Source organism: Nyctereutes procyonoides, unplaced genomic scaffold (assembly GCF_905146905.1).
Source record: "Nyctereutes procyonoides isolate TBG_1078 unplaced genomic scaffold, NYPRO_anot_genome, whole genome shotgun sequence".
Lineage (NCBI taxonomy): Eukaryota > Metazoa > Chordata > Mammalia > Carnivora > Canidae > Nyctereutes > Nyctereutes procyonoides.
Window position 1 is genome coordinate 26,968,710 of NW_026575140.1, and position 27,681 is coordinate 26,996,390.

Sequence of the window (27,681 nt, forward strand, 5' to 3'; positions counted from 1 at the left end):
AAGTTGTTTCTCTGGTTCTCCCTTATCACTTTAATTTCTTGCCTTCCCCAACACACAGATTAGGTATAATCTGCATGTCTATATCCCTAATACAGCTTTAAGAGACAATTTATAAATTCAAATCACACTAAAAAAATCAAATTCTAACTACCAACATCAATTTGATGGAATGGGTGATTGTGTTTTGCTGAAATAAAAAAGCCACTTGTTACTAATTGCTTATGGCCCAGATTATTGGGGGCTAGAGCGTGGTGTATGGCATGTTTAGTTACACTAGCGGAATTCTCAAGATGATTCAGCTCTTCTTTTGCTTTCATTTTTGTTATAGTAATTGAGAAACCTCCGTAAGTATTAAATGTAGCTTGCCATGATGTGACTTTGTCCTTATGTGGCTTTAATGTGTGGCACATTGGGTTTATCTTATTTACTTGCTTAGTTTGTGATTCCTATAGTAGTACTACTTAGTTATTTGTATGTAAACTTATTCAGAATTAAATCATGGAGCTCTAAACTCTGTTAATTGAAATTATAAAATAGACAATCTAGGAAACGAATATATTGAAAACACTGATATACACCGAAATGAAAAGAAAAATGAACCTTCTCCTTCTCCCACTTCCCCACCTGAGAGAGACAACTGGCCAATGTCCCTGACATTGTGCCTTGGCTATTTTATATATACAGTTGACCCTTGAGGAATGTGGGGTTTAGGGGCACTGACACCCCCCTTTGTAGTAGAAAATTTGTATAACTCATGGCTCCCCCAAAACTTTTGACAGCCTAAAGGAAGTCTTACTAATAACATGAATAGTCGCTTACCATATATTTTTTGTGTTATATGTATTATAAACTATATTCTTAAAGTAAGCTAGAAAAAAGGATATTATTAAGAAAATCATAAGGAAGGGAAAATACGTTTGCTGCATTACCGTACCATAACAGATCTGTATATAAGCAGGCCTGCTCATTTTAAACCTGTGTTGTTCAAGGGTCTACTGAAGTCTGTCTTTTTGGTAAGAATTAATGAAGGGGCTGTGATTCTTTATCTTCTTGTTTACAGTGCCTGGAATACTTCCTGACTCTGAAAAGTCACTCCTTAATTATTGAATTAGTAGTTGTTTTCATTTAGAGGACAGGGGGAAAAATTATATATAAATATGTAAATATATATATATAATAAATAAGGTAAAGGAGGATTTTTTTAAAGGAATAGGTTAAATATGACAAATGAGACCAACAATGCAAAGTATAGCATCCAATACAGTCAAGAGGAAGATCTGCCAGTACCAGCCAGAAAAACCTAGTGTGCATGTATATTAGGTTTCTTTAGAGGAAAGTGACTGGTGTTTTTCCACCCTCTTTTCTATCTCCCATGGAAATGAGAGAGGTGTGGGACCTGGAGAGTATTCCTGGCTATGGTTTCAGTGATTAGGTATTAGTATATGAGTCAGAAAAAAATTTTTATTTTAAATGTTTGATTCTGTACCTGTTGGAATTCTCTTGGGCTTGTGGAGCTCATACAACAAATGCCTTGCACACATGTGCATATCAGTTTTTCAGCTAAGGTAACTTGAAGCTGGTTTATTATGTTTTTGTCTTCATTTATTTGCTGTCTTGGTCTCAAATGCTAGTGTTTTTGCCCTTTGAATTTTTCTTACAGGGAACTCTTAAAACAGGAAAGTGGGGGTTGTATTGTTAGTTGTGAGGCTGCTGCCCTTGGTTGCAGCCTCTTGACAAGTGACAGTTCTCCTTGAGGCTGAATCGAATGGAGAATGCTGCTGCACTGCCCCAGGGCCTTGTATCAATTTATAGTTTGGATGGAAAGATAGAAGGAACTAAAAAGGCAGCTGTACAATGCCATTAGTGTCCTGCAGTAGGTGTGTGTGGTGACCTTGAACCAGAAACCCTTGGGATTAATTAGTAAGGTACCTTGATCCAAAGGATTGTGGAGGGATGCTTTGGAATTGTATCCAAAGGCAAATTAGTGGCAGAGATGGCTGACCCCAAGTCCTATTCCAGCACACTTGGTGGAGGGTGGAGCTGCTTGTCCCCAACAACAGAAAGGAAATTGGATGATGTTAGTGGAGTTTTAGGGTAGTGGAACTGGAGTGAAGAACATTCTGTCAGAGGTTAGGGCAATTTGATTTGTACTTGAATCAGAGACCATTGGCTTCATTTCAGTCTAAGAAATTTGTTTTGAATGTGTTTCTAGCATATAAAATTTGGGAATACTCTTAAATTTAATATTACGGCTAAATTTGCTATTTGGTTTTTTTTTTTTTTTTTTAATGTTCGGGGACTTTCTGACCTTCCGTGTTCAGATGAGGAAATGATGTATAATACCTATATAGCTTCCCCTGATTTTTTCTTTTTAGTAGCGCCTTCTTGTGTATATTAAAAATGTCCACAGATGTCCAGAGATTGGCACACTCACCATAATGATTGAATGACAATCTGCTCTTAAGATATTGAGCAGCTTTATTAAAAAAAACAAGATGGGAATGCACAAAGATATCTGATGCATTGTTAAACTTATTTAAAAGAAATGCAGCTGGCAAATGATAATTGACAGATATGTTTAATCTGTAGAACTTGAAATGCTGCTGTGGTTACTGTTGGTTAAGTAGGGAAGACACGTCCAGGAGACCAGGGCTTCTTTAGAAATGGATGAAGAACGACAAAGAATCCGAGATGACAGTTGAAGGATTGCGTGGCAGGAGAGGCACTGTGATTAAATCCCCTGATGTTGTCATTGAGCTGGAAAGCTCAAGATAACTCGCTCTCCTCTGCTGAAAACAAGAATCGATACACACTCCTTGATGGGCTAAATTATTAAAAAGAGCCCTTCTTATAGTGTTTCATTATCTGGGATTTGCCTCAGCTGGTGATTTGTCGGCAGCATAGGGAGATTTGCTAGGCATTTTGTATTAAAATTATTCAGTCGGCCAGTGGAGCCCTTTTGATAATTCCTTCCATTTAACAATGCTCTTGAATAGATGTGTGATTTACTTTTGCTCAAGTGGCCTTGTATCTTTTGGCGTTATTAAACAGTGTTGGGCATATACACATACTTTCTTTTTTAATCTTGTTTTCTTATTTGTTTGTTTTCTCTTTTGTAGCTGTGGGTGGGTGGTTAACAGATTATTTTAGCAGTACCCTTAGCAAACATCAATTGTATTTGGCATATTACATCCACCTGACACATTGATATTAGTACATGCTGAGTTTCATATTCTTCCCTTAGAAAGAAAATTCTGTAAGAAGTTGACTTCATTTGTATTAACTTTGTGTGTTTGTGTGTGTGTGTGTGTGTGTGTATAACTCTTAATGGTGTTAATTTGTTAGGTAGCTCATCAACAAAATATGTGATTTCAGCCAACCAATTGAAAAACAAAGTAACCTCATCTCATGGGAGTCAAGGAGAGAGAAAAGAAAACAGCACTGTGTTTTTTCAGTGCTGGTAGTGTAAGTAGTCCCAGTATAACATAAAGGCTAGGGGAGGAAGAGCCTTTGGGTCAGTCCTTTGCTGTTATCCACTGGCCTGAGATGCATTGCCGTGTGGACGCATAACTGGACTTGTCCATTGGACCAAAACAGTTGGAATATTCTGGGTGAAGGTTTTTGTTTTTTTTTTAAGATTTTATTTATTTGGGAGAGGGTGAGAGCCAGAGAGATCACAGAGGGAGAAGCAGACTCGCTGTTGAGCAAAGAGCCTGATGTGGGGCTTGATCCCAGAACCCTAAGATCATGAGCTGAGTGGAAAGCAGACATTTAACCAACTGAACCACCCAGGTGCCCCTTGGGGTGAAGTTTGAAGACTTCTGCCTTTCTTCTTCTACAGTCTATCTAAGAAAAGAGGAGACTCTGCTTCAGTGTTTCAAAATTGGTGGTGTGACACATTTATAGTCTTATGGTAGAGAGAGTACTGTTTATAAACATCATTCATTCATTCGTTTGGGGAGGGGGCAGAGGGAAAAAGAATCTTAAGTAGGCTTCACATCCAGCACGGAGCCTGACACTGGGATCGAGATAATAACCTGAGCCAAAATCAAGAGTCAGTTGCTTTGCTGACTGAACTACCCAGACACCCCTATAAAGGATTTTTTTTTTTTTTTTTTTTGGTTCAGCCTCAGGAAGAGCATGGTCAGCTGGACAAAGCCATGTTAAGAGAACATTGGTCCCTGTAACAGAACCATGAGGTGAGGCTAATGAATAATGTAGAATCACATTTCTGCTTCTCTGGAAGACTGATCAAATTTAAAAATCTTTTTATCTAGTGTGGAGCAGGATCGAAAGGGAAGGGCAAGTAATGAAGTAAGGGTAGAAAAAGAGGGAGGTCTTTGTGAATTCTTTTTGATGTCTGGTTTCAGTAACAGTATTAGAAGTGGCTTCTGTGCATGGAGTCCAGCCACAGTGGGTGCCCAGCTGCCATGCAGAGACTCTGGTGTGGGAGAGCTCACCTGGGAGAAGCGGAGCCCAGGCCGGCTGGGTTCTAGTGTGAGACAGTCTTTGGGGAGAGAGATGCTATTCGTGAACATTGCAGCCCACACCAGGTCTGTTGGTTCTGTATGTACTGCGTAGGGAGACAAGGAATGCCCTGGGAGCCCCACCTGTCTTTCTGTAGATAGTGACGATCTCTTCCGAGCTGCTTTTCCACCTGGCCTGATGTATTGTTTTGCTGCTTTTTGCAGTGTCTTATGTATTGTTTCCTATTTCCCTGACCAGATTCACAGGTCCCCGTTCCTTTCTAAGTCATTTTGGTTGAGTAAGTAAAGGACTTGGGTGTGGTGGTCGGTCCAGGAGCTAAAGACAGGTGGCACTCCAGCAGGCTGATTGGCTGATTTCATAATCCCAGTGGAGGAGTCTTTAAAATGCACACTCGTGTGATGTCACAGTAATCTGGAGAACATAGTCTTGGTGTGCAGCAGTTGGAATTCTGAGTATATTGCTTTATCTGAAAGAAAGAGATTTATTACCCTTTTATATTTTGGGGAGAAGGGCAGAGGACTGAGACTTAGTGTTTGGTCTCACTTTCTCGATGAAATGATACCTTCCTGCAATTGCTGGAGGAAATATAATTACCTAACAGTGACTGCTGAGTACCAGGCATTTTGTTGAGCAGAAGAATGAGTTCTTTTAGAAGATGGACTAGAAAATTGTCAAAAGGACTAATCATTAAAAAAAGAAATCCATGGGATCCCTGGGTGGCGCAGTGGTTTGGCGCCTGTCTTTGGCCCGGGGTGCGATCCTGGAGACCCGGGATCGAATCCCACGTCAGGCTCCCGGTGCATGGAGCCTGCTTCTCCCTCTGCCTGTGTCTCTGCCTCCTTCTCTCTCTCTCTCTCTCTCTCTCTCTCTGTGACTGTCATAAATAAATAAAAAAAGAAAAAAAAAAGAAATCCAGTGAGATATTTACTTACAAAATTATAGTGAAACTCCCCTGCTTCACAGATTTGATTATTGTCCAGATCAAATGAGGTCATCCATAAGTGCACTTCAGTCTCTCACTCTGCCTTGAATCTAACTCTGACAGACTGTGTGCTACAGACACTATTCCTTGCCTTGCCTCTCCACACCCTCGGGACAGGGACTTCACAGGCTCAGTTCCTTTGTACCTATATCTTGTAGTCACGGAGTTCTTATTACCCAGTTTTCTAGTCTTGTGTATTTTTTCTTCCCATTGGTTTTTTTGTTTGGGTTATCATTTTTGAGATCAAGTTTAAGCACGAAGCAATATGAATTTCTTTGAAAATTCAAATGCTTGGGTGCCTGGGTGGCTTAGTAGTTAAGCATCTGCCTTTGGCTCAGTTGTGATCTTGGGGTCCTGGGATTGAGTCCCACATCGGGCTCCCTACAGGGAGCCTCCTTCTCCCTCTGCCTATGTCTCTGCCTCTCTCTCTGTGTCTCTCATGAATAAATAAGTAAAATCTTAAAAAAAAAATTCATGTTTAAAAATTAGCATTGGTGCAAATGAAATGGTTAAGCACTTGCTATTTTAACTCTCAGAGGAAGTGGTGAGAGGTGAGATCCAGTGAAAGTTCCCTTTTACCTGGAGCATGCCCTGGGCATCAGTCATGTTTAATAATGCTTTTGACCTTTAGGAGTATTGAACTTGGAATTTCTCTCAGGTCGTTTTACGGGGCATTGTCACACACTCTGTGTCATTCAGCATTGTTTCCAAAGATATGTTACACTGGATCATAGATCTCTGAGGTTAATTGATTAGAGAAACCTGTTTTATCACTCAAATTAAGTTTTCCCTCTACGGGAGATAAAATATCAGTGTGGTTCACTAGATTTCATAGGCTGCTTTCTGTTTGGCATACTGGTTGGAGACATTCTATCTTTGGGTCTGCTTTTTTCCTAGGCAAATCTTACATCTCATGAACTAAAACTCCATATACATACATACACAAGGGTGCTTATGCAACTTAGGCTCATTCTTGCCAATTTCCAGAGAAATGCCATCTATCTTATTTTTTTTTGCTGCTGCTCAGGTAGCTGATTAGTAACATTATTGCTTATTGACAGATGCTTTTTGCACTCAGGAGTGGTAATAAGCTTTTACTGTAAAAGACCAGATAGTAAATGTTTTCAGCTTTGTCTTCCCTGTGATATCTCCTTACCTTAGTCATAGACAATATGTGACAGCATGGCTGTTTTCCAGTAAAACTTTACTTACAGAAATATATGGTGGGATATATATCGCCTGTGGGCCTGTGGTTTGCTGACTAGTATAAACTGTGGAGGATTATTCCCATTCCAGAGCTCTCTTTCCTTCTTCACTTGGCCTCATGCCTCTGAGAGGGTTGTGTGTTGGCAGTTAGTGAGGAATTGCTTTTTCCTTTCCTGTATGACTTTGAGCTGGTGAGTATTTTTCACGCTTATACTTAAAGCTATGCCTACTGTTTCTCTATAATAACCAGTCCACCTCCCCGTTATGGTTTTTGTATAGTGCACTAATAGGTAGGTATTCCTTGTGAGAATTTATTCTCACTAATGACTCTTGAGGATTTTTACAATATGTTTGGATTTACATATAGGAAGAATTGATAGTGCTTTTTTTTTAGTTCATTTTTTCTTTGGCAGTTAGCTTATATCTATAGAAGAAATTTGAAAGATTAAATGTGCATAATAAAAAACATTAAAGTTTGTGTCTTAATTTTCTGTGTGGGTCTTTTTTTTTCTTTTTAATGTTGCAACAAAATATTCAGGACAGCAGAATAGTCTTTTAAAAAAATCTGTTTTTAATGAAAAGTATGACTTTTCTGTTTAATTTAGTATTTAACAGGTAAGTATATTTAGTGTTTGTTGCTGATGAAATAAAACATTTGATATCCACATAGGCAAAGAAAACATGCTCAAATAAAAATTAGCCCATAGTCACAGATGACATGGCTGATCTTAACCATCAGCTTTTTAATAATAGACTTTTGCTCACAGTGACGTTGTGGGGAATGAATGGAGATGGCTCCATGCCAGCCTTTCTTCACCATTGAAAGAACAGCACAGAGCTCATCTAATTGACAGTGGTTCTTAGAAGTCTTTATATTAAATGAAGTATTATTATAACCAAGGCAATATTATCCAAACAATTTTTTAAAAAGATTTTTATTATTTATTTATTCATGAGAGACACAGAGACAGGCAGAGACACAGGCAAAAGGAGAAGCAGGCTCCATGCAGGAAACCCGATGCAGAACTCCAGGACCATGCCCTAGGCTGAAAGCAGGCACTAAACTGCTGAGCCACCCAGGCGTCCTTATCCCAACAATTTTTAAGAAACGTTATTACTTATTGACAGATTCTGTTCATATCCAGATAGAGTATTAATGTTTCAGATTTTGAGAGTAGGATTTGAGGGTTATAACCTAAACTAATGTGTTACATATGTATTATTTGCTTTTAGTTTAGTTGGGACATTTCTGGCTAAATTATTATAAAATTGTTTGGGATTTCTGCCTCTTTGTGTTCTTTCCACAAATGCTTTGTTACTACTGTAAAATGTAGAATCTCACTGCAGTCTTTAAATCCGACTCTGTCTTCACAAGTTGACCAAACAAAAGAGTTATTGGGGAATTGCATTTTCCTTTCCTGTATTATTTTGAGCTGGTATGCCCTTACATCCAGCGGCATACGCACATCAGGTAATTCATTGTGGGTACATACTCCTGATCATTTATATTCTATTTTACTAAATTATGATTAAGTAATTTCATTTCACTGAGAGGTAGATTGCCCTTGTGAAAAAAGTAGCCAGCTGGCTTCTGTTTTCAGTTCTTACTATCAAGACTTCCTAGCTGTGTGACTTTAGGTGAGTTATTTAATTTTTTATGACATTGGGTTTCCATTTATCTGTCTTATCAAGGTAATACTTGTCCTGCTTACTTATAAGATTATTCTCATGAGAATAAAGAGAGGTAATAATAGTGCTTTGAAAATTTTACAGTGGTCTACAAATGTAGGAGTATCAGTTGTTATTGGGTTTGGCAATATATAATAAAAACCTAAATCACAATGGTAACAAGTCTATATTCTCATGTAAAGCAAGGTGTTTTCTGGGGTATGCCATCCCAGGTTGGTAGGAAGACCGTGATTCCCAGGCATCTAGTTTCCTACTGTCGGCTGCATTGTCCTTATTGCATGATTTCCATTCTCAGGATTTCCTTGTGGCCACAGATGGCCCTTGCAGCCACAGCTGTCAGATACACACTCTAGGCCAGTGTTATTCAGATCATGGCCCAGGGCATGAATTATTTGTTACTAGTCTATTATGAGATATATACAGAAATGGAAAGTAGCGATTTAGAGATTTTCATAGCTGTCTGACATTGATGCAGCATCGTATTTGTGTTTTATAAGAGTACTACTCTGCAAGTGGTTCTCCATTACAGCCATACAGCTGAGGGAGGAGGGCACATAGACAAGAGCCAAGATCTCCATTCCAGAGTGTCTCTAGTAGCCCCATGTAACAACTTCAGTTTACACAGATTTTCCAGGGAGGCTGCAGTTGTTTTGGCTATGTTCCAGTAATGAAAGGGTTCTGTTACTAAGGAAAATGAAAGAATGGCAGTAGAGTAGGCAGCCAGCAGTCTCTGCGCCAGTTGGACAGGTCTGAAGCCTCAGAGCCATTCAGCAAAGAATCAAATTCACAAAGGCTGTCCAGGTTTGTTTTTTTTTTTTTAAGATTTTATTTATTTATTCATGAGAGAGAGAGAGAGCGAGCGAGAGAGGCGTGGAGGGGCAGAGACACACAGGCAGAGGGAGAAGCAGGCTCCATGCAGGGAGCCTGATGCGGGACTTGATCCCAGGACTCCAGGATCACACCCTGGGCTGAAGGCAGGCACTAAACCGCTGAGCCACCCAGGGAATCCCCTGTCCAGTTCTTTAGTAGTAATGACCCCAGGGGCAGCAGCTATTTATGGGGACTAGGAGAACCACTGTATATCTCAGATGGAAAAACATACTGAGAATGTCAAGAGCAGAGTAAAATATAAGAGACTATATATAGTTACCTTTCGTAGAAAGGAACATTTTAAATATATTTTACATTTATTTGTATTTTCATAACTTGAAAATAAATTTGTGAATTTAGTTACAGTTCCTTATCTTAAACCAAGATGGATTGGCTTCATGCAAATATGCTTAAGTGTGCTTCTCCTAGGATAAGGTATGGAAACAGGGGCACCTGTCTGGCTCATTCATTAGAGCATGCCACTCTTGATCTCAGGGTTCTGAGTTCATGTTCCTTGTTGGGTGTAGAGCTTACTTAAAAAGAGGTATGGAAGTAGAGCTCTTTGAAAATATGACTTTTAAAAGGTACTTTTTTGTTGGTTTGGAATTGGCATCCTATTTGGATCCTCTTTGGTATATTGTGTGTAAACACATGTAGGGTATAAGTTGTAGGGAGGTTTTTTTTCTTTTTTAAGATTTTATTTATTGAGAGAGAGAGCATGAACGGGGGGGGGGGGGGGGAGGAGGCAGGGGGAGAGGGAGAAGCAGACTCCCCGCTGAGCAGGGAGTCAAATGTGGAGCTCCATCCCAGGACCCTAAGGTCATGCCTGAGCCAACCAGGCACCCCTGTAGGGAGGTTTTTAAGAGGTAAGTCTAACAAGAATGAAGTAGCTTGTGATTTAGTTGAATTTTATTTGTTTTCAAATCTTAATTTCATTGTTCGCCAGTATTAGGAAGTAAATAAAATGTCTTCACCATGAATGTAATATTTCACGTTGGCGTTGCCATTCCCCACCCCATCAAAGTCTTTGTTAAGCCAGCATATATTAAACCTTTTTATTATGTAGTGTTTGATATGAGGCATCTATAGAGGAAGGGATTATGAACGATGGCTGCATCTTTTTTTTTTTTTTAAGATTTTGTTTATTTATTCATGAGAGACACAGGCAGAGGGAGAAGCAGGCTCCACACAGGGAGCCCAACGTGACTCGATCCCAGGTCTCCAGGATCAGGCCCTGGGCTGAAGGCAGCGCTAAACCGCCGAGCCACCCGGGCTGCCCATGATGGCTGCATCTTTAAGAGAAAATCGAAGTTCTTACCTTCAACATATGCAAATATTTGTGGGAGGTACAGGACATAGTAGGTGTCTTTAAGGTAGCTCCAAAGCAATGTATTTGCTATAGTGTCTGTACATTAGAGAGGAGGCACAAAATAATTGTACCTGTCCATTTGTAAGGTAAGGAGGAGGCATCCTAATGAACTGAACTAGTGGGTTTGGAGTTGGCTTTTACATATAAGGGGCAGTGGAAGGGAGAGATTGGTAACTTGAAGAAACTTTTATCACCAGCTGCTGGTTGGTTCCGAGTGGTGTTTGTTCTTTGTAGTTTTCATCATGTGGATGACTTTTAGTCATAGTGATGAGATTTGGAATGTGGGAAGATCAAGGGCAGTGTCTATTAATTCGCTTCTGTAGGCAGTTTTGCAGTGAAAATCGTTGATTGTGCTTGGCTTTTCATCTAAAGGCATTCATTGGCATTCTTTTTCCCTCTTAATCAGTGAAGATAATGCTGATGGTCATTTGCTGTTCATAGTCACTGAGAAAAACCTACTTTGGTCACAAATGGTTGGCGACTGCTGATTGAGTCAGGACTGTTCTTGCTCTTAGACCATCTTTTTCTTGACCCTTCCATTTGAAGAATATATGTACTTTCCTTCTTGTTTTATCCCAGGAAAACCTCTTCACCACCCACTTATTCGTAGAGAAAAACTTGCCTTATCTGCCAGCACAGGTAGCTTGATCTTTACTTTCTGGCTGCCCTGTGGAAGTTGGTACAAGATGTAGTGCATCTGATGACAACGCCACGCCACAGGACTCTCTTGCAGCCTTTTCTTCTGAGTCTCAGTTGGAAGAGATCTGCTGGCTTTCCCCTTTATAGTGAGCAAACATTTGGGAAGCTCATGCTCAGTTCTTAACATCTGAAATAGTTGAATAACTTTCAACTGCTCCAGATACTGACAGAACGATACAGTTGAGTCAGGATAGTTTGGAGACTAATTGGTTGGCAGCTTTTTCTACTCCACAGTACTTCACCTGTTTCTAGAGAAAGAAACTGCTAGAGGATTTTGGGTGAGCCCGGCATGTGGCCAGTGGCAGAGAAGCAGCAGCTGTGAATCTGCATTGCTGAGAAGGCTTTGGGAGTGACCAGTCAAGTAAAAGTGGAGGAAATGCAATCTAAAGACTAGATTTTCCAGACTAGCAGATTAATGGTGTATTTACCCTGTTGCCTGGAAGCAGTGACTTAATATTTCTTTTCTAAGTCAAACTAATTAAGATTAGAAAATTTCAGGTTTCACTTTGGAAAGCTTAAAGGCATGTTTGTGTTCTTTTCTCCAGCAGCATCAGAATCAAAATACCAAATAGATTACCTTGGCCTTTGAGTCAATATGATCTGTAGGCTGCAAAGTGGGTCACATTTCCTCCTCAGTTTTCAGGGCTTCTCTGGCTTTCTGCTTAATTCTGTATGGCTTCAGGAAATTTATTTCAAGAGTTAATTTACCTCCCTAAATGGATTTTACGTTTCTTGAGGGGACAAGGTGTGTTTTGAATATTTTTGATATTCTCTATGGTCCTTAGTACTGTTTTGTGTGGATTGTAGGCTATTTGTTTCTGGATTTGGTGGATTTGCTCTGTATCTCCAAAGGAGGGGCTCCTTATCCTGCAGGTCTCAACTCTGGTGTCACCTCCTCGGGAAGGCTTTTCTGACTACCCTATGCATGGTCTCATCCTGTTTTGTCTTTAGTCCTTTTTTAAAGATAATTGCCCAATCTTAATGTCTTTATGGTTCTTATGACACTGATCATCATCTGAAATCCTTTGGTGGTTTGTCTTGTTTACTTGTTTTCCTTTCCCCAAGGCTAGGACTTCCGGCAAGGGTGACCCAGAGCAATGGTGTTTGGAGCTGGGCCTCAAAGGGTTAGAAGGATTTGACTGGTAACCAGCTAATCTCCGGTTACCAGAGCTTTAGCTGAAGTTTTTTTAAGACAAAGGATAGAGGCAGAATATTTTTGTTGAATATTGGAGCCTAGTTTGGCTTGGTGATGGCAGTGGTTGATGATAGAGCTGAAAAGATATGCCTAACTCTGGAAGCCGTGCTGATAAACTAGATTTCATTTGTTAGATGATGGAGAATCCTGGATGGTTTTTTAGGAAATGAGTACATGACCAGAACTGTGCTTTGAGAAATTTAAATTAGAAGGAACTCACTGGAAAGCTGCTAAAATAGTTCAGATGAACCGAAGTGAGCAGTCTGATCTTGGATGCTGTTCGTGAGAGTTGGAGGGGAAGGGAGGACCTTGCTTAAGTTATTAAGCAGCATTTATCTGTTGTGCAGTGAAAACAAATGTCCTTGCTACCAGTCAGTTTATATTGCAGGCAGGGAATACTTAGAATTCAGTGGAATAATTTGATTTATGTATTATATCCACTGAGGACTTGTAGTGGCTTTTTGTAAGGGTAGGTAGAAATGATTCTGTTTTTTGCAGATTTTGAATGGAGACTCAGAAGTTCAGTGATTTTTCCTAACATCATATATTGACAGCCAGATTTTGAACCTAGGTCTCCATAATTTTAAATCCTGTGCTTTTTTCCTATAAAGCAGTCTGTAGAGGACAGATGAGAAAGACGCTGGGGTCAGGATGTCCAGGGATTCTCTGATCATTGACTGGCTGTTAGGTATGTGAGAGAAGATGAGAAATTCTGTGATAAAGGGTTTGAGACCCAGAACCTGGGATGGGGTTTGCTCCATCAGAAGCTGTGGCAATTGTTTTGAGAAAATAATTTAGTGCTAGTTCTCTCATAAGTTTTGCTCTACTTGTTTATATTTCAAAATTGTTCTTAAATTTTAGTTTCCTGGCCTTTATTCTTACTCTAAGGATGTCAGTGTGCTCAAATAGGCTGCAGAGATTGTCATTATATGCAAAATATCTATTCATTCCTTTTTTAAGAATCCTGTGACCATTCCAGATGCTTATCTATTTTCTTACAGACATTTTCTAATTTAGTTCTTTTAGTTTGGTTCTGTTTTTGTCTTTTAAGTAGCAACCACATAATTATGAGATGTGTAAATTTGTGAAACATTGGTAAAATACATCTTTTATCTGCTGTGTGTGATGGATCTGTGGCATCTGGTCTCCAGCTGAAGTCCGTCTGAGGCCTGAAGTTCACCTACCTTTCTTTATTAGAGACTTGTCCTTTAGGTGTACTCTGTTTTTCCTGAGTTTCTTTCTCTGGTTACTAGAGCTTTGCTTGATACCTTTTCTTACACAGAATGCAGGTGAGGTGTGTTATTAATGTTTTCTTAAAAAAAAAAATCCTTACTGTAAAACACACATACAAACAACTATACAAAGCATATTTGTAGCTTAATTAATTATTTTAATGTAGGAAATCCCTCTCAGGTCAAGAAATAGGACTTTACCAGCCATCTTCCAAGTTCCTTTGCAATCACAGTCCTCTCCTTTCCTTCAATATTAACCATGGCTTTGATTTTTAAAGTAGTTACTTATGTTCTTTTATAGTTTTATCTCCCAAGTGTGGATCTCTGGGCACTGAAGTTTTAGTTTTGCTTGTGATAATGTCTTTTAAATATGTTATAATCTATAGATTCTCCCTCATTATCCCTTTATTTTCTTAACATTTCATTTATTGATGAATCCAAGCCATTTGACCTGGAGATTCTCCCACAGTCTGGATGTTATTGATTATACAGTACAGTTAAAGATGTGCTCCTTCCTCTATATTTCCTGCACATTAGTAGCTAGATCCAGAGGTTTGGTCAGACTTAGTCTGATCTATTTGGGCAGGTTTACAGATGGTGTAATACACTGTCATCAGTTATACGTTACATCTGTTTTTTTTTTTTGTTCATTTTTGATAGTATTACCTATATCTGGTAATTCCTTGGGAGCTGCAAAATTGTGAGGTTCTAATTCTCTCATTTTGTTTTCATTTATTAGCTTGAATAATTTTATATGGCAGGGCTTCCTGTCATCTACTTGGTTACCCATTTGTGCAATTTATATAGGAAAAGACAAGATAAAGACTTAATGTTCTTCATTATTTCCCCAACTTTCAAATAATACATTAGGTACCCTTAAACCTTTTTTGATGGGTTTCAAATAATTGCAGTTCTGAATCCTTTTTGAAGCCCAAATTGCTCCGTGGTTGGCTAGTGGGAGCTCTTCCAGTTAGCTTTTGAGTGCTTTTCATATGATCCTAGTGGATCATATTTTTATCTCTATGTCTAGGTGCTCCAGCTTCATCTTGTGCATTTCCCACAGCAGACCTGGAATCAGTATTTCTTCTAGAATCCTTAGTTTCTTTTAATGAGAAATGATATTTCAAGAGCACAGTCTGGGCCATTTAGATCTTTTTGTTACCATTACCAAGATGGTCATTAGTTCTCAGTCTTTTCATTTATATATTATGTGAACATTTCTAAAATTTCAGTGATCAGAGCTGGGAAATATCCATTATACCTTATACTGATACAGTTTTTTTAGAGATTTATTTATTCATTTGAGCATACACACATGTGACAAAGAGAGAGAGAAGGGAGAGAGTAGGGGGAGGGGCAAAGGGAGAGTCTCAGATGGACTGCCCTCTAAGCATGGAGCCCATGACCCATGAGATCACGACCTGAGCTGAAACTGTAAGTTAGACACCAAACCTGCTGAGCCACCCAGGCGCCCCAAGGGGTGTGTGTGTGTGTGTGTGTGTGTGTGTGTGTGTGTGTTATGAGAGAGAGAGTTAGTGAGCACACACACATGCACATGCGGGCAAAGGGTAGAGGGAGAAGGAGAAAGAAACCCAAGTAGGCTCCCTGCTGAGCACAGAGCCAGATGCCGGGCTCCATTCCAGGACCCTGAGATCACAACATGAGCCAAAACCAATAGATGGTTAACCAACTGCACCACCCAGGTGCACCCCATACTGATATTTTTCATTTCAAACTCAGAATTACAGAGCTTTTATTTAACTGAATCTTTATTCCATCTGTACCTGATTTCTTTTGTACAGAAATGCCTGGTTCTCAGGGACACAGGAGTGACAGAATTAAAATATCCCACAGTTACTTTATTTATCTCACCCTACCCATACAGTAGCCTCAGAGTAACAATACTAATATTGCCACCACCAATTATGGTTACTGAAGACTTTATCTATTTAAAAATTTTTATTAATTCATGAGAAAAAAAGGCAGAGACATAGGCAGAGGGAGAAGCAGGCTCCCTGTGGAGAGACTGATTCAGGAACTCAACCCCAGGATCCCAGGATCCCTGGATCATGATCTGAGCCACAGGCAGATGCTCCACCACCGAGCCACCCAGGTGTCCCACCGAAAAGAGTTTAAAAAAATGTTTTGTTTGTACTCTCCCTGTTATGAAATTTGAATATGCCATTTCATTTTTATTTCTAAGCTAGAATAATTTTATATATTCTCTCCCACATTTTAAGTGATAGCACTTTATCTGCATTTTCCAAGTTTCTATATATTTAATCTTTACATTAGTTCTTAAATAGATGTCTCTCTAGTCATTTTAGTTGTCTGAGTTTGTTTTCTAGTAGTTTCCTTAGAAAAGAACTTGTAGGAATGCTATTTTCTTGATTTCTTCAGTGTTTAGAATAGGTTGTGCTCTTAAACTTGCAGATCAGATTTGCTGGTTCATGGTTTGTTTGTTTTTTTTAAACTGAGGTGTAGTTGACACAAGACATTATATTAGTTTTGGGTATGGACGTAATGATTCAGTATTTGTATGTAGTAGGAAATGATCACCACATGAAGTCTAGTTAGGATCCATCACTATATAGTTAGAGAAGTTCTATTCTTGTAGTGAGAACTTTAAAGATCCACTCTCTTAGTAACTTTCAAATCTGCAACACGGTGTTTTCTCATCCCAAATTCCTTAAATATAAGACATATTTTCTTCATGAGTAAAGCTTTGCTGTCAAAGTTTATTGATAATCTAATTGTCTTTCTCATAATTCCTGTATTCTTTTTGCCTAGATGCTTGAAGACTTCCTTATTTCAGGGGTGCATGGCTGGCTCATTTGGTAAAGCATGTGACTCTTAATCTCAGGATTGTGAGTTGGAGCCCCACGTTGGGTGTAGGGATTACTTAAAAATAAAAATCTTAAAATCAAGTAATTTCAGTGTACAGTGTGCATGTTGGTCTTCTGGACCACTATGCTTAAGTATACTGTGTGCTCTTAAAATATACAGTTTCAAATCTTTTTATTTCAGGGAAATTTTTTTGGATTATAGTGTTTAGTATTTCTTCTTAAATTTAAATTTGGTTTTCTTTTTCAGGAGCTCCTCTGTCTGTATGCTATTTGTTCCTTGCCTGTCTTTAGTATTTGTCACTTTCTCCTGGATCCTTTTTATGTTTTTTCTTTCTTTTTTTAACTTTTAAAAGTTTTCTTTTCACTTTTTTCTTCTCCTCATAAGACATTGTTAGCTGTATTTATTCACTCTTGTATTCCTTTTGGTTTAGTCTTCATTTCTTAAATAATTTGTCTGACATTTCATTTCTGAGTTTTCCTGAGTCTGATTGATATTGTTCCCTAATGTCTTGTATCTTTATTTAATGGCATCTTTTAGCTTGTTTTGTAATGGCTCATTACAGTTTTAGCTGTATGTTGTGTGTGTGTGCGCATGACAGGTGCCTGTGTGTGCATTTTTTCATGTGCTTTCATTGACTGTAGGGATGTTATTCAGCTCCTCTTTTTTTTTCCTGTTAGTAACAATGTATGAAATTTATCCTCAAGTACTTTTCTATTACTTATTTTTATGCAAATTTAATTTTTCATGAACTTTCAAAAGGAAGTGTGGTTCACTGGAGTTACTCTTAACTTCACAGAACCTCCTCTTCTCTTCTGTTCAATTTGTAATTGTTCCAATCCTTGTAGCTTCTCCTCTCACTGCTCCTTGTCCTGGCAGGGCACTGTGGTGAACTTATGTGAGCTCCCCATAGTATGTTTTAGAGCTTCAAGTTTTCCCTATTGGTGTATCCCTTACAGAAGACACTAAAACATGTTACTATTTCAGACAAGGGAGCAACCATATTGGTGAGTGGGGTTGGAGATTTAAGGAAATGTTTTGTTCTGTATGAATATTATTTCTGACATATACATTCATCTGATGTAATTTGTCAGCAAGCAGTTATAGCTGAAATTTTATGTTTGTAAACATGAACACTAGCCATTACGTGTGTCAGTAGTTCGGTGTATATGCACACATATTAAATAAGTATATGTTTATGAAGTATAATTGCATAATTCAAATGGGAAAAATCTCATAATGTGTAACCATTAGGTCATTATTACTATTTTATGTAAATATAAAGTATACTAATAAGAGGAAATGATACAGCATTAGTGAGATTAAAGGGAGATTAAAATGCCATTGGTCTCATGGGCTAAAATATACTTTTTAGTTCTTAAATGCAAATTTAAATGAATCCACATGTATACTATCAAGCTATTTTCAAAGGGAGGAGGAAAGTCTTTTCAACAAATAGGCTGAAACAACTGGATATTCATATGGCAAAAATAAAAGACAACACACAACCCACCTTATGCCATACCCAAGAATTTTTTTTTTTAAGATTTATTTATTTTATTGGAGAGAGCAAGAGAGACAGAGAGAATGAGCAGGAAGGAGAGGGAGAAGCAGGCTCCCCACTGAGCAGGGAGCCTGACACAGGGCTCGATCCCAGGACCCTGGGATCATGACCTGAGCCAAAGGCAGATGCTTAACTGGCTGAGCCACTCAGGTACCCCCATACCCAAGAATTCATTTGAGTTGGACCATTGCCCTAAACAAAACATAAAAATTATAAACCTTCAAAAAGAAAACAGGAGAGTATCTTTACAGTCTTGATGTAGACAAAGATTTGTTACAGAGGAGATAGAAAGTACAACCATAAAAGAAAAAAATGGAATTAAAAGACATTGTTGAGAATGTTCATAGGGATGCTCCAGGCTGTGACAAACTCTTTACAACATGTATCTGAGAAAGGAATTGAATTCAGAATACATTTGAAAGTAAAAAAATACAATAAGACAACTCCGTTTTTTCTAAAACGGATGAAAATTTGAACAAGACACTTTGTAAAAGAAGATGCACAAATGGTGGAGTAAGCCTGTGAAAAAGAGCTCAGTATCATTAGTTACAGGAAGATGCAGATTAAGCTCTAGTAAACACCACCACATAGACACTAGGATAGCTAAATGGAAAAGACCTGTAACCCTGATTGTTGGCAAGGAAGTGACATATTTCGCTAGTGGGAATGAAAATGGTACAACCACATGAATAGTTGGACAGTTTCTTACAAATTAAAATATATATCCATATATATGGATATTTATATATATATATATCCTGCTCCCCATGATAGAAATCAGAATAGTGGTTCCCCCTACAGATAGGGGAGGGATTGAGTGTAAAAATGCTCTAGAGAACTTTCTACATTGGTAGCAATGTTTTTTGGGTTTGAGTTATAAAGGAGTGTGTGTGTGTGTGTGTGTATGTGTGTATAGTTATTAAACTTATAAAGTAGTGTGTGTATATATTGTTATTAAAGTTATATATTGTTATAAAGGAGTGTGTGTGTATATAAATATAACTATAGATATATAATATAACTATATATTATATATATATAGTTATTAAAACCAATTGAATGGTATACCTAAAATACCTGTATTTCACTGGTGTAAGTTATATGTCAATTTTTAAAATCCAGTGCAGATTTAAAAATATACAGTTAGGTAAGTGTAAATCTTGTAATGCTGTTTTATAACACTTTAGTTTTGGGGTTTAATCCAAATTTTATTTGCATTTGCAGTACATTAAACTAGAACTTATTTCAAAGGTTTCACATTTGGTTTTACTCACTGGTGTCTAGCTGGTTTTACTGTAGTGCATGAGATGAATTCCAAAGTAAATGGACCAGTTAATGTGGTAAATATAATTAAAGGCTGTTTGGTTATGCTGTGAACTGTTTGAATCACCTCAGTTATTATGTGTCAGTTTTTTTTCTAGATGTTTAGGATATCTAATTCTAGTGTGTAGTAATTTGCCTACCATTACTTCCCATAAGGGGCTATTTATATAGGGCCCTGTGATAGATGTGATGATGAACCTTAAAGAGAAGATCTTGCCAAGTTACTTGACACTATCTATAATGTTAATTTTTGAAGTGTCCTTCCATTTTACTATTTATATTTGGTTAGCTTTTAGCCTCTTTTATCTTGTTGTATTATAGTCAACCTCTAAAAGATGCTGGCTCCTACAGATACAACTCAGTTTGAATTCCTCCATGCTTTTTTTTTTTCCTATCAGTGTCACCAGATTTTTAAAAGACGATTTCTGCTGTGTATGAAGCTTCTGTTTTGGTGGGATTTGACTATAGCATGATAATTCTTATGAACCCTTATTAAATTTGATTCTTTGCACTTTTTAAGTGTGTTTCCTGATTTTCCCTAGTTGTGGCTATTTTATTTTATTTTTATTTTACTTTATTTTATTTTATTTTAAGATTTTATTTACTTATTCATGAGAGACAGAGAGAGAGAGAGGCAGAGACACAGGCAGAGGGAGAAGCAGGCTCCATGCAGGGAGCCCGACGTGGGACTTGATCCCGGGTCCCCAGGATCACGCCCTGGGCTGAAGGTGGCGCTAAACCGCTGAGCCACCTGGGCTGCCCTGTGGCTATTTTATATCTGCATAATATAAAGGTATATCAAGATGTAGATTGCATACTGGAGTATTATGGTTGAATCTACTAAAAGTATATTAAAATTCCATTTATGACACTTAGGGGAAAGGGGGGACTAAGAAGACAGTTCTGGTATTTTCTCTTTGTAATGAATAACTGGTTATTATTTTCTGTGCCTCTATTTTGTAATGTAGGCACAATCATGAATTTTTGTACAATAGATGAATCTGGATTTGTATGGTATCATAGACTGAGAGATTCACACACAATGCACACAAATGCAAAATCTTAAAATATTTTTGTTTAGAAATGGATTTATTTTAAGTTACTGTTTATTTAAAACTAGCTTTGCGGGAGCCAGCACATGTTTCATGGACTGCTTAGGGTATCATGTGCTTGGAGAGTAGGGCCTCATGTTGATAGAGCACTAGACGACTTTTTCCTCCCTATTCACATGTTAAAACAAATGGGTGGATGGGTGAGGAGCCAACTTTATTTGGTACAAAGTAGCATCTTACTATTCATGAGTTTAGGGTGCAGTGAAGATTTTCAAATTCTGTGTTGTTAAGTTGTCTTTTTCGTCTAGGGTAATTTAATGAATGTTTTGTTGTTTGGGGTAATTAAATCATATTTTTGTGATTTTTATTGTCATCATTTAGTCACTCATTCATTCCAATTAGTTGAAGGTTTGCTATGAGCAAGGCATTATTTTAGCTCCAGGGGAATAGCAAGGAACAAAACTAAATGACTTTGCTGCCCTTGTGGATCTTAGGTTCTTTTGGGGTGCTTGGTGGGGGTACAAACAGTACATAGCAAGTGTTACAATATACTGGCAGCCTCTGGGCATTCAGACATTTTATGCAATAGTTTGCATGGTATGCACTTTTTTCTTTTTCTTTCTTTTTTTTTGGAGAGAGATTGTCTCAGCAAAGGTTAAGAACCATTGTTCTAGAGCCTGATTTGATGTGTAGTTACCACTTATTGATTTCTCTATAAATGCAAAGAGGCAGTAGCCTAAGTTCCCTGGGCAGTTGATTCTCCTATCTTTTCTGTATGCTCTGATTAAATTTTCTAGGGCATTGTTTCATTTTATGTCCTAGTAATTATTTATTGCCAATTAGAACTCTGACAGTTTATCTATCTGACATAACATTGGTGGAGCTAGAAAATGATTTCCTGCAATTCCCTCCGTAATGATGTTCTCCCCCAAATGACAGAATATGCTAATATTGTTAATAGGTAAGTGGTGGCTGTATTATGTGTTAATTGCCAGGAGTCAGCTACTAATGTTTTCTTTTTACAGTAAAAGCTTTTCTGAACTCAGAAGATTAGGGAAGTTATTTTGATCCTACTTTTTAAGATCATCATTGGTGATAGGTGCTTGAATGTGTAATTGCACAAATCTGGAGTTTAGCTTGCTCTAATCCTAATGAGTATAAGTGAATAACAGGAACACAGGGGAGCATAGCTTTGTGCTTGGTGGCCAGTTTAGCTTTAGGGCTCAGGCAAAAAGACTTCAGGAAAGGTTTCTTTGTTCTTAAAAACTGGGAAATTAATAGATCTTCAGGCCAGGAGGGCTCCCTAATTTCTGTGGGACACTGGCCAAAAACAAGGACTCTATAGATATTAATATAACTTAGCTTCTTTGTTAGTAGCCTTGACAAAAGCTCCTTTTTATGTGTATTTATTTTTCATATAAAAGATCTTTTACTATTTTGTATTTTAACACAAGGGGCAGATGTCTCCAGCTCTGAGCTGGGCTTTGCGACATGTCCTGCCTTTTGAATGTTTCTTTCAACTTGGGTAGCTCTCTTTGTTAAAAGGCCAAATCCCTTAGTGAGATGTTCTGGGAAAGAGGACCCTTGATATTTGAAAGGTGAAAAATCCATTTAAGCCATGTGATGGCTTCCGACAGCCCCACTGCTGGGTTCTGCTTGTTTTAATGTAAGTGATAGATGCTCTCACTGGTTGTGTTCAGTAATTGGATATGAACTGTATAATATAAATGACATTTCATGGCAAATGTGAGGGCGCTGTGGATGGCACCCGATTTCAGTGTTGCTGTGTTTTGGTTTAAAGGTAGAAACTCTAATGGAATTTAATTATCAGAGCATATATTCAAAGATTAGTTCAAAGCATTTATAATACCCTTAGTTGTTAGGTAACTGTTTGGTTATTGTGCATGACAGTGAGTGTGTGTGATTTATAATGCCAGTGTGTGCAGTGCAGCAATAGAAATGCTAATAAGGCTGTGTGTAAGGAGGACGGACATCAGTACTTTGTCAGCAGCTTGCTGCCAAGTAGTCTTCTTAGACATGATCTGTAATCAAAAAAGAGTTTGTGGAAATATCAAACATAGACAAAAAATATTATAAAAAATAGTGCTCATTGCTATCTTTCAGGTGGGGTTTCATTTACATCATATTAATAACATCCATCTTCCATGTTTAAGTGTGTATACAGCCACCATGGTCTATTACAGGATGAATAGGAGTTGGTAATTCTGTTTCATTTCAGGGCTGGTTTTATAGCCAGCATTGAGTGGAGTATCTTATATTCAATTGTAGACTCTTTAGATTTTATATTTAAAGACCCTGTGTCTTTTTATTTTTATTTATTTATTTTTATTTTTTAAAGATTTTATATATTTATTCATGAAACACAGAATGAGAGGGGGGGGCAGAGACACAGGCAGAGGGAGAAGCAGGCTCCATGGAGGGAGCCTGATGTGAGACTGGATCCCAGGTCTCCAGGATCACACCCTGGGCTGAAGGTGGCGCTAAACCGCAGAGCCAGCTGGGCTGCCCTTTTTTTTTCTTTTTTAAGATTTTATTTAATTCTGTCTTTTTAAATTCAGCAACAGTGTGACCATTTTTGAGGTGAGATGCTCTGTGTAAGAATGGTATGGTATGCATGGAGGGCAAGGGAGTATGTGAGTTTCTTCTATAAGCAGTTGAGAACATGTATGACTGCTTTATATTTATTTGCCTTAACATTCTTAGAATCCTTCGGTGTAAAACATTGGGTGCCTGACTGTTGGCATGAACAGCTGTAATTAACTAGGCTTGTTCCTGTTCATTTTGTTCTCTAGCAGTCTGGGTGGTATCTATTCCAACTCAGTTAGACATTGTCATCTAAGGATGGCTAGCATCCTGGAAAGGAGAGCCACAGAAACACTCCAGGGTGGACAGAGGGGGTGGGAGGTAGAGAAAGAGAGGCCTGTGACGTAAGATAATCGGTGACTTTAAAAAAAATTGTTTGCCTAGGTAATATGTTTCTATGATTCAGAAATCAGGAAGTATTAAAGGGTATACTGCAAAGTCTGTCTCCGGTCCTTGGGCTTTTATTTGCCTGAGTTCTTTTTCTTCACACCTCATCCTGTGCAGATAATCATTGTTATTATGTTCCATATGTATGCTTCCTAGGGGTCTCTATGATGTACAATCAAATATAACAGCTATCAAATTATGCACGCTATTCTGTAGCTTGCTCTTAAGAATATACATTGACGATCTTTCCAATCAGTGTGTAGAAAATGTTCTCCCCTCCCTGCTCCCTTAAAAATATATATTATCTGTGTGGTACTCCCTTGTGTTAGTCCCCTTAATGAGGATTAATGGACATTGTTTATGCTAAATAAACTTGTTTGTTCATGTTATTTTGTGTATATGCAAATGTATGTTTAGAAGAAATTGCAGCCAGCACTATTGCTGGGGAAACAGGTGAAGATATTTATAATTTTGGTACGTATTTCCCAATTGCCCTTCATAAGGACTGTATATATTAATATTTTTGTAAGAAGTACATGAGAATCTGTTTCCCCACAGTCTGGCTAACAACTTAGATATTTGCCAATTTGGGCAATATATTCTTGATGTAACTTTAATTTGTATTTTTCTTATTATGGTTTTTTTCATATTTCAGTCTTTGTCCTATTATTTTGGAATTTATTTTGGCGTTAAAGTGTAAGGTATGGATGTAACTTAATTTTTTCTTTTTCCAGATGACATCCCACTAATCTCAACAGAATTATTAAAAAGCTTATCTTTCTCTACTATTCTGAAATGCCATCTTTATCATAAACTCAATTCCTGAAAATAATTCTAAACTGACTGACAGTGGCATGCATTATTCTGTACAGTTGCTTGTCCTTTCATTCTTACACATCACACCCAACTTTAAGTCTATTGATTGGTCAGAATGGTTTTCAGAGACTACTGCCTGTGATGATGTACTGTTAAATTGGAACTAAAATTTATTTCCCTAATCTTTTATCCAACCAAACCCAATCCTACAGAAAAGTTGCAAGTGCAATGTAAAAAAAACTTTTTTTAGTCATTTGAGAATGTCATCAAGTTATGCTCCACGAACCCGATACTTGAGTGTGCATTTCTTACAAAGAAGATATTTTCTTTTTTCTTTTCTTTTTCTCTTTCTCTTTCTCTTTCTTTCTTTCTTTCTTTCTTTCTTTCTTTCTTTCTTTCTTTCTTTCTTTCTCTTTCTTTCTCTCTCTCTCTCTCTCTCTCTCTCTCTCTCTCTTTCTTTCTCTTCCTTTCCTTTCCTTTCCTTTCCTTTCCTTTCCTTTCCTTTCCTTTCCTTTCCTTTCTTTCCTTTCTTCTTTTCTTTCTTTTCTTTTCTAAGATTTATTTATTTATTCATGAGAGACACAGAGAGAAAGAGGCAGAGACATAGGCAGAGGGAGAAGCGGGCTCTTTGCACGAGCCTGATGCGGGACTTGATCCCGGATCCCGGGATCATGACCTGAGCTGAAGGCAGTCGCCCAACCACTGAGCCACCCAGGCATCCCAAGAAGATATTTTCTTATATAACCCACAATTTAACAATCAGCCATCAAAACTGGCCTCCCATACATTGTTACTCAAACCCCATGCTTGTTTAGGTAGTTGTTCATTTTGTGTTAGGTCTAGTTGCCATATTTCTGTAGTTCTTTGCAATTTGAAGTGGTTCCTCAGTGTTTCATTGACTTTCATGACCTTGACATTTTTGAAGATTTACAGGCCTGTTATTTTGTAGAATATTCCTCCATTTGCATTTGTATGGTGTTCCCTCATTATTAGATTCAGATTTAGGGATCTCATTGCAGGCATTATTCCATTTCTGTTTGTTCTATTATTGGTGTTCACTTTGATCACTTGATTATAGTTGGGTCTACCAGGCCTCTCTGCTGTAAAGTGAATTTTTTTATCCTTTGTAATTAGTGAGTATTTTGTGAAAAGGTACTTTGTGACTGTGAAAATATCCTGTTCCTCAGTAATTGTTTAGTTTATTCATTTATATATATATCAGCATGGACATATAGTTTCCTATTTTTATTCAGTGGATTATAATCCATTATTATCATTATATATTTTGATTTTTAAATTTTATTCAGATTTAGCCAGTGGGAACTTTTTCTGGATAGTTTTTGTGTGTCTTTCACATGTCCCAGTTATTTTTTGAGCACTTTCTTACTTTCTGGCATAATAAATTGTTCCAGACTTCTCCTTAGAGGCAACCATCGTTACCAATTTCTTGTATCTTTCCCAAATGTGTTAGATCTTAAAGCAGGTCTTTAACATATTTCAGAGGATTGAAATCATAGAAAACATTTTCTGTGACCACAGTGGAATTAAGCTAGGAATCAAAACCAAAATGAGTACCTAGATAATCCACAAATGTGTGCCATATAGTAATGCATTTCTCAGGCTCAAATAAGAAATCGTGATGGAAATTAGAAAATATTTTACTTTAACAATTATTGAATTTAGGACATATCACAATTGTAGGTTATAGGTAAAGCTGTACTCAGAGGTAAATTTTTAGCTTTAAATATAGATAGGAAAGTAAAAAAAGTTGAATAAAAGCAATGGTCTAAGTATCTATATTAAGAAATTTTAAAAGAATTTAAGATTAAACCCAAGGGGGGAAAAAAAAAGATTAAACCCAAGGAAAAGAAGGGAATAATGAAGATTAGCATGCAAATTACTCAATTAATAAGGAGAGCAAAGATAATCACCTGATATCAAAAATTGCTCTTTTGAAATGACTGATAAAACTTAAGTTCCTGTAAAGATGATAAAGAAAATAAAGACAGCAAATTACCAATATGAAGAATAAAATTGGAACAATACTATATGTCCCATAGGCATTAATAAGATATCAGAAGGACATTATGAACAATGTTATACTAATAAGTTTGGACAGTTAGCTGTGGTGTCAAACATTCAGAATAATTTAGATACTTTGAATTGAAAAGTTTCAGGGGCAAAAAAAAAAAGTTTCAGGGGCACTTGCCTGGCTTAGTCAGCAGAGCATACAAATTTTAATCTTGGTATCCTGAGTTTGAGTTCACATTGGGGGTATTGATTACTTCAACAAACAAACAAAAAAATGTTTCATGTACCTTAGACAAACTTGCACAGACATGAATAGGAGTTTATGATTTATCATCAGGAAAATTTATGAGCAAATTCTGGTGTTGTACTTGGAAGGTAGTATGTATTATTTAAAATGAACCAGGGCATGGGTGACTCATGCAAGCATAATGCTGAATAAACAGATTGCAGAAGAAATCAGTATGATGTCTTTTATGTAAAGTGTAAAAACAGCAAAACCATATCTTACATATTTTTAGTTATATAAATGTGTGAAGTAGAAGCATAAAGGAGTGAACAGGAATGAACAGTAAATTCAAGGTAGTTGTAACCTCTGGGGAAGTAAAAGAACCTTGTCTAGGTGGAGTGTGTAGGCAGCTTCTTCAGGTTTGGTAATGTCTTATTCCTTAAAATGTTTAGTACATAGTAAATTATTTTTATCCCTTTCTGCCTGTGAAGTGTTACATAATAAATTCTTCAAAAGAAAGATAAAGAAGATAGAAGAACCTTTGGGAATTTTTTTAAGATTTTATTAATTTATTCATGAGAGACATAGAGAGAGAGGGAGAAGCAGGCTCCATGCAGGGAGCCCTATGTGGGACTCAATCCCTGGACTCCAGGATCACGCCCTGGGCCAAAGGCAGGTGCTAAACCGCTGAGCCACCCAGGGATCCCCAGCCTTTGGGAGTTTTTAATGAACAAAGTTCAACCTTAGCTGAGAGACAGACATATACACATTTGGGTTTTTGTTTTGTTACTGTGGAAGGAGAGATTGATGTATAGATTTGTCAAGGTTATATGAAACAGTCAAGTCATAGTACACGTTTTCCTACCATCCTTAGGTGCCTTTGGGAAGACTGCTAGTTTTTTGGGGAAAAATAATAACCCCATAGACTATATATACTATTAAAAAATTACTTGCCTAGGGGTATATGGTTACTTAGTGGCAGATTTCATTGCCCCTGGCTTTGTTTGTAACACTTAACCATTCATTTTTTTTTAAACCTTGTTTTTAGTGGTGGAAGGGTTGCGTTGGCAAAGGGTCTTGTTCCTTCATTGTAACCCAAGCTCT

The 27,681-nt window shown here is 37.6% G+C and overlaps 1 protein-coding gene across 6 annotated transcripts in view; it reads left to right on the forward strand.

Annotated features, from left to right (window-relative positions):
- Positions 1-27,681, forward strand: part of RERE (arginine-glutamic acid dipeptide repeats) — a 412,302-nt gene that overhangs the window by 200,319 nt on the left and 184,302 nt on the right. Inside the window, exon 1 of one of the 6 annotated variants that reach the window (XM_055305065.1) lies at positions 4,181-4,199. The exons of the other annotated variants lie outside the window; for them this stretch is intronic. The gene's annotated coding sequence lies outside the window, so the exon portion shown is untranslated. Of the gene's footprint in view, positions 1-4,180; positions 4,200-27,681 lie in introns of those variants that run through there. 6 annotated transcript variants of the gene reach the window in all.